This window comes from Ischnura elegans, chromosome 6, assembly GCF_921293095.1.
Source record: "Ischnura elegans chromosome 6, ioIscEleg1.1, whole genome shotgun sequence".
In the NCBI taxonomy this organism is placed as follows: domain Eukaryota; kingdom Metazoa; phylum Arthropoda; class Insecta; order Odonata; family Coenagrionidae; genus Ischnura; species Ischnura elegans.
This window is the reverse complement of record NC_060251.1, coordinates 87,484,621-87,493,068: the sequence shown is the minus strand read 5'-3', so window position 1 is coordinate 87,493,068 and position 8,448 is coordinate 87,484,621.

Here is an 8,448-nt window from a genome sequence, read left to right as displayed (position 1 = left end):
AGAGCTTAATCTACGGAGGGAAAAAAATCATACCTGAATCTCAAGTCGCAAAAAGCTTTCTATACCTTAGTTTGGTCCTTAGATAAGGGCAGGAGACACGTAAAAGCAATCAGAATTTCTCAAGTTCTCATCTCTTGGAGAGGTGATTGATGGAGATAACTCCTGATTTGGACATTTCCATTGGGATATTCGCAGGTGTTGTTTTGAATACACCAGAAAACTGGAAGCTCGTAATAGTTAAGTGAGATACGGCGAAATGAAGTGTTAGTTTAGTTCATGGACTTCGCTTTTCAGCTAAAAAAACAGCTACCATCAATTCTTTCATCACAATCATACATTTATCGATGAAATATAGTCTTACTCCGATCTCACCCACTATCAAATGGATATTAATATTTTTTACGCGTCTAATTCATTGTGGGTTTGCTTTGGATTACAACGATGGTATTTCAAGAGAAAAACCAAAATGATTCATTTTTTCGTGAACGCGTTTCATATTGGCTTTTTCTTGCAATTGTCAGCATTGATAAATGCCCGATTGAGCGACAAAGGGACGTAAAATTGACACCTAAAGAGCATACATAAAACTGGTTGGTCTTATGACTCAGATAAACCAGTTTAATATATTTTTTTTGTAAATGTCCGAGTTATTACATCCACAGTGACACATTAAGAGGGGTAATTCAGCGTGTCTTTATTTCTCATACTGAATTTCCTACTGCCATACGCCATTGCCACTATTCTGTTGAAGAGTGCTTTTCTCTTCCACTATACTATTCCAACAGCCTTCTATCACGGTTTTCAATTTTCCGTCTAGTACTTGGCTCTATTGGTCTCTTTTATAATTTTCGTCTTCCATCGCGTTTATAAGTTACTCGTTCCTTTATTCTACATCAATTTAGAGTCAAATTTAGGCTGTAGTTACGGATGGAGGGCGATTCTCTGTGTGTGTATCCTGTGTGGTAGGCAACCCCTCCATCCTCCCTTCTCCTTCTGCCGTGCCCATATGGATGGTCGAAAAAAAGAATTTTTTTCACGATCATATTTTCCCTATGTGAAAAAGTTGTGTACTGATATCAGGACCTCAAATTCGAATTTTTTGCAAAATCGAATGATATTAGCCATAGCCGCCCGAGGTCCTTAATTCAAAAATTCAGGCGGAATTTGGAGACACGCATGGCGAAAATTCACCGTAAATAAGGTCCTTTTGGTACCAACCAATGGTTATCATAACGCTCGGTATATATAGACGGACATTGAAGTTCTTTTAAAGGGTTATATGATCTTATGTTGCGTAATAATGGACAACAAATCTCGAGTGCATGCAACCCCAATGTTGGCTGCGTATGGCATCACTTCACATTTTCTCTTTTGGAAGCCGAATTTGCGAATCGAATATTTTTCCCACACCTCTAGTACTTTCGTTTTCCTTTTTTCCTCCTTCATCAGCGCCTACGTTTCCGCAATATAGCGCCGAGCTCAACTCTTCTCCAGCCTTCTCTAAACGTTCTTGCAAGGCGATCTTTTCATCAACTCTTTCTTACTCGTGCACGTCATCTTTTCAAACGCTGTCATTTTTCTTATATCCTTATTGTTCTGTCCGTTTTTCTCTAAGGCCCTGCCTGCTTTGAGTTTTGGCTCTGCCATAACAGTGGAACTTTTCCACGTGTACTAGTTTGCGACCATTGCATAATTAGTTACGAGTTTCTATTTTACGTTGTTTCCATTGTCACACATCATCATTTAGCATTTTCAACAGCATTAATGGAGTTTCAGTAAATGACAAAATCCTTTTCCCTAGCGCTGGGTAATAGGGTCATTAGATCATAATCATGGGGTCCGTAGTGAGTTTTTTTTAGCCGTGTGAAATGGGCTATGCGGAGTTAGTGGGTTGGTCAAGTAATAGAAATCTTCCTGACCAAGACATAATGGCATTTATTATCATTTTGATTAGTTTATTGTTATATAAGGTGTTCTGAAATGTGGATTTATTCGAAAAAATTGGAAATCGCCCCAATATTTCCACTCTCCCACATTGAACTTCTTATTTCATTCACATAAAGCCTTATTGTATTTTATTCTATCAATTAATCCTAATCCCATCTCCCTGACCCGTTTACCTAACTACTTTAGCCTTACACATTTTTCAGGTTGAAAATAGTAAAAATTATTGTTGTATTGTAAAAATATGGTAAATAAATAATCCGTAAATCAATTGCATTTTCGCCTAAGTCCTTCACAATCTGCTGTGAAAAATATCTTCTCATCGCATCGATGTGAGCGACCGATAAATGAAATCACTGAGGTGGACAAGATTTTCCCGTTCTTGATTGAAAACAGCAGGAAAGTCGCCTCCTTGGCGACTCTACGGCATTGTTGTACCGTTATCAAGGTAACGAGATAAAAATTGTCCGTCAATAATAGCTAGAGTCGTAGTTTTTCAAATTATGAGTTTCCAGTATTGTCTTCTAGGGGGTGGTGTCTTCGTCGATTAAAATAGTTTACCATGCGATCTGCCGACTGCCGAGGAAAATATTCTTCCCAATATCGAACGAGATAAAATGAGGGCATTCCTCGCACAACAATGATTTAAGACGAATCAGCTAGCAATAGCTCAATAGACGAATAAATAATTTAAAGCACACTTTAAAAGATAAGACGACTGCTTTCTACTTCCGTTCAGGATCAGAAAAAAATTACTCTAGTATGATGGTACTTAAATCGGTGCTACCTTCTTCTCTAAACTTTTAGGCATTCTTTACTGCGATTACACTTATCGTCGTGATTTCTTGACAATTAATAGGGGCCCTTCCCATTCTTTCGTTTTATATACTAGATTGTACAAAAAAGGATGCGACAAACAATTTGAATCCTTATGACGCTGAGGCAGTGGTGTCGATGTGGCTTTAGAAATCCAGGGTGTAACTGCAGGAAAATATTCTGGAATGCTCGACTGCTACTGAGGTATGAATTACGGAATTTTTGAAGAAATTGGAGAAATCCCTTCCTGATCCCTTGTTATTATAGAAAGTATGTTAATTGCTCCCTTTTACCCAAGTTTATTTAGGTGAACTTTATGGATGCGATAATAACCTATAATCACTTATTAACGTTTATAATCATTTCGCGAAAACCTAGCTGCGAAAAATTTGATGTACTTATTAGGATAGCATTGGTCAAGGCCGTAGCCAGGAAAAATAATGTGAATGAAAAGTTATTTGAAGTGGAGAAGTATTTTTGTAGAACATATTTACAAATTTCCGGGGGTTTGAACTTGACACCCCCACTCATCGTAGCCTTGGAAAAGGTCATGCTCGGCCACGGTAATTATAAAAACGAGCGAGTACGAACCAGTCATTAGACCAGCCAATGAAAGATCGTTCGTGATGTAATCATTCCTATAAACGATGGAGTCTAGCATGGTTTTTTGTACTATTGATTTGTACCTAGAATTTGTTTCATTTTTTGTGTCAATCCATGCATGCTCCACGCCGCAACGGAAATGCTAGAATGGAATCGCTGGGTCGTAAAATTACTTCTTTCTTTACAAAAAGCGGCCGAATGCTATATTGTGCGAGGAGACAGGTTCCTCAGACAGTGTTGCAGTTGACGGCGCCCATACTCTGGGGTACTTCCAGTGGCGGACCCAGGATAGGGACGAGAGGGGAACTAGTTGGGAGGGTAGGGGTGAACTCCCAGCAGTAGTGTGGGTCCGAGAGGTTACGAAAATGTTGAGAATTTCGACAACACTTGAAGGTTGCATCATGACTAATTTTCCGAGGAATTAAGTTTTTCGAGCAAACATTATGTCACATTTTTTGTAATTTTACCTCATTGTAAGTTTTTATAATGCATTACGTTTTTATTCCTTATTATAAATGGTCCAAACTCCAGGGGTACTATGCCCCCCCTATCCCCTCTCAGCATCCACCACTGATTGTGAGTATATACTTCAAGGGGCGGATCCAGGATTTTTTTCTGGGGGGGCTGGGGTGTCTGACTGGCAAACTCTCTAATACTCGAGATGAAAAACAAGAACTAACGATTACTGAACGAAAAATTCTCTTTATTTTAATGTAAAATTTATAAATATGAAATTAAATGATTGTTGTTCCGTAATACACAGAGCTAAACGAACGAAATGATAACCGTTTTCCAAAAATTTGTCCATTTTTTCAGCGCCTGGGGGGACACTTGATCCCCCCCCTAAATCCGCCTATGTATACTTCTGTATTTCCGAATTCGGGCTCCAACTCGGATGACGTCACATGTTTGATCAAATAGGGGCATTGTTTGGAAGTTCAATGAGTGAACGCCTGCCCCTCGCGAGTAACGGATCACTTTGAAGGGCTCATTGCTACGGTAACGGCGAATTAACGCAGGAGAGAGAAGGAGAGGGGAGCTCCCCGCGTAATTTTTGGAAAATTTGAAAATATAGTAATCTTGATGGTGGCCCTCCAATGTATGTTTTTATTTTCACCATTTTAATGAGCAATATTTAAACATTATTAATGAAAGTCTAAAAGCCGTCAACGCATATCAAACCTCAATTGCAATATCGATGAGGGGTATTGTATACCACCAAGGCTCAGCGGAAAGGAAATATACGCTCCCCTCAGCCCGAAAAGAACTACGACCCTTGGAGGCATCCATTAATTACGTGAGGCGTTTACGGGGGGGGAGGGGGTCAAGCCGATTCTCACCCAATCTCACGTGGGGGTTAGGGGGGTCCTGGCAAGTATCACGTAATTTTTTCCGCAAGAAAGTGTAGAATTGCGGACTTAGTAATATTAATTACTAGTCTTAACTAATTTTAAATGTAAATAATTATTAACAAATTGTTTTTTTTATAGCATTGATTAATATATTTACACTGACAATACGCATTTTGAACAATCTCACGGGATGAATTCTTCCTCGGTTAACTCAGTCGTATAGGCCGACGTTTCGGAGGACGACTTTTCTCCCTTTTTTTTTTAAATATAGTAATCTTCATGGTGGCCCTCCTATGTATTTTTTTATTTCACTATCCTAATAAGCAATATTTCAACATGTAAATATCTGGACGCTTGTTAATTGATGGCGTCATATTAGTCTCGAATTTCCTAAAATAGTTTATTGACCTGAGTAGTGGATTAACAAGTCGTCTTGCGAAACGTCGTCATATACGACTGAGTTAACCTGGTAGAGAACCCGAAAAGAATCAATCATTGTAATTCACCAGGAGAAATTAAAATCGTTTAATCTCATGTGAGATTGGAGGGGGTCGAGCCAAATCTCACGATATCTCGGGGGAAGGGAAATGTCCAAAAATCGCCTCACGTAATTAATTGATGCCCCCCCCTGCTTCCTCCACTGCATACACATGTCAGACCCCTGCATTCAATTTCGGATGGAAAGGGGTGATTTTCCCTCAGAAAAAAACACATGTAGGTACATAAAAACTTGCCTAGCGAATCAAATAAAACTGATATGACTCTAAAGACCTGTTTACACGGTACATTAACACGTGCGGAATAATGTCTAAATGTATGATCGCGAGAATGAACGCCATAATGCAACGTGTAACCACCCAGCTTGTGCGAATGCATGGACAGAAAATAGAACCTGTTCTAATTTGGTTCAGGCATTCGTACATTTTCCGTTCCGGTCCACAAGAATCATTCATGCAAACAGACATTAACTCGTACGTGTTAATGTATCGAGTAAACACGCCTTAATAACAGAATGAAAATGAATTTTGAAAATATACATTTTGCACTTTGAATGTGATGCACTTTTGTCATTGCCTTTTGAGGATGCATTTCAAATTTTTGTGGAAATATTCTAATTCATTATACTCAATCTTGAGAACGAAGGGGCGACGCGACACAATTAGGAAAGAATAGAAAATTGTAATCATCGACGACCAGCCGGCACACTGTATCCAGGAGTGCCGACTTACAAAAAATATTGGGGGGGCCGAACCGGGGATCTTGCCCCGGGAAATTTTATAAGTAGTGAGTTTTAAGTTTTTTTAAGAATTTTTTAAGAATTACATAAGAGTCATATGATCAACATTAAAGCCCTGATAACTCGAATCTCGATACCTGGCACTCCGGGGAAAAATCGACAAGCCTGATACATTTTTTCCTCACACCCGTAAGGAATTTTTGAGGGGGCTCGGGCCCCCTCAGGCCCCATGGAGTCGGCGCCACTGACTGTATCATGTGCTCGCAAAATTCAAGCGCGCATGTATTCATAAACTGCAAGTCTCTAAGCATTGTTTATGCTTACGAAAATCTAGGAAGCATTGTATGAGTACTTACTAAATGAATTTTACTTTATTCTGACAAAACATCTCATGAACGAATTTCACTTTACACTCATTAACGAATGAACTTGATGCTTACGAGCGTGGACAGACAAAAGAAGCGGACGCATGACAACATCACGGATTTTATTTTACGCGTACATTTAATGCCAATTCTTCACCCAAAAAGTCTTCCTGTAGTGTCATGGCGCAATTTAAAGGGCTTTTTTTCGTTAAATTATGAGAACACGTTTGGAGTGGATTGCCGATTGGCTAGAGTACCATGAAATAAAGTGCGCAATGCACCCCTCAGCTTATTAATAAAGTATTCCACCAATTAAGGTAGATTTGCATGGAGTGCTTAAGATGCATGCTGGCAGCCTCCCCTCCTTCATGGAATCCCCTTGTCAATTCACAGTGCCTACTCCCCTTTATTCTATATAAAAATTCTATTCTCTACCTTCCTCTCCGTCGTGTACCTAACATTCTTCCCTCTAACACCGTTTTCAACCTCTCCTCCCCGCTAAGTATTCCCTTCATCCATACTTTCTCTCTCCTCCGTATCTCATCTAAAAGCCGACTCTCCTCACCCACCAAGTCCAGCACTTCTTCGTTTCTCCTCCTCTCCGTCCACTTCACCTTCTCCATTCTTCGCCACACCCACATCTCGATCGCCTTCAGTCTTCTCTCGTCCTCCTTTCAAAGCGTCCACGTATTGTCCATGACATATGTACTATTTGACAGCGTCGGAGTCATCATAAACCATCACCCGATGAGAAGGTCGGGCAGGGGCGAATTTTGGCATTTGCTTTGGGGGTGGTGGTTCATTTCTTACTGTGGCGCCTTGGTTGCATGCAATACCCAGCAGCGATAATGTGTCTGAAGCCTGACATGAGTAGACAATATTCATCCAGGGGTGGATATAGCATCAAATTTGGGGGGTGGGTCTTAACCTGAGAACGGGGAGTATGTAATACTCTATGGGAAAGAGGAGCGTTCTCCCGTATAAAATATTTTGTAGGGAGTGCTATGCTCTGTGATAATTACAACACAAACGTCTTTCACGTTTGTCACTTGTAGTTGGGACTTGCATTTGCACATACACTCCATTTACTCTTTTACGAGCATAAAAAGCTATTAAACTAATAAAAATGAAAAGTTTTGGTAAAATTTGGGTAGGTCATGACCGTTGATACTCCCCGAAATCAGCCCCTGTAATTCATCAATTATTTTAAAACATTGTTAAGTAGGTGAAACAAAAACTTATGTTATAATGTAGATCCACCTTAAAAATTAAAATAAATATTTAAAAGGTAACATACTACACACAGTGAAAATTTGACCCAATATTATTAGTGGCAGGAAGTCCATATTGCAGAACAATTCTTCCCCATAGTGCTTGGAGATAGTCTTACGGCGAAGCCAAATGATTTTGATCTTCATATTGAATTTCATCCTTGGTGTAAATACCAATTGGTAATACTAATGCACCCAGTGGCGCCGACTCCATGGGGCCTGAGGGGGGCGGAGCCCCCTCAATAATTCAAGAAAATAATTAAGTTATATTATGCTTTGTGAAATCACAAAAATATAATGGTGATTTTTATTTCCCATGCTTGACGATAGTTACCTTTTAAAATAAATTCAACAATGAGTGTTGAAATAAATAATTATAAGGTTAAGCAGGTTAACTGAATCAAGTGGTGTGAATCATGGTAGTGTTTCGGTGCTGCGACACACTTTCAATTTAACCTCTTCCTGGTGCAAGACCTCCGATGTGGGCCCCCCCAATATTTTTTATAAGTCGGCGCCCCTGAATGCACCTTCGGGTGCATTCGAGCGCGTGTCCGCTTTCAAAATTACTTGTTACATGCAGTAATTAGGAAAGTGAAAGAGTAAGGCAGTGACCGATCCTGAGAGAGGCTAAGGGGCCATAGGCGGATCTAGGGGGGGGGGAAGGCACGGGGGCGTGCCCCCCTCCCCCCTCCCAGACTTTTAAAAAATATGGAAGATTTTTAATACGGTCCCATTATCATTGGGTTCGTTTTGTCTTACGAGGTATCTTTGTGCCCCCCCCCCCCCAGAAATAAATCCTGGATCCGCCCCTGCAGGGGGCCTATAGCCCCCTCCCGAATATCCAATGTACTCTAAATAAA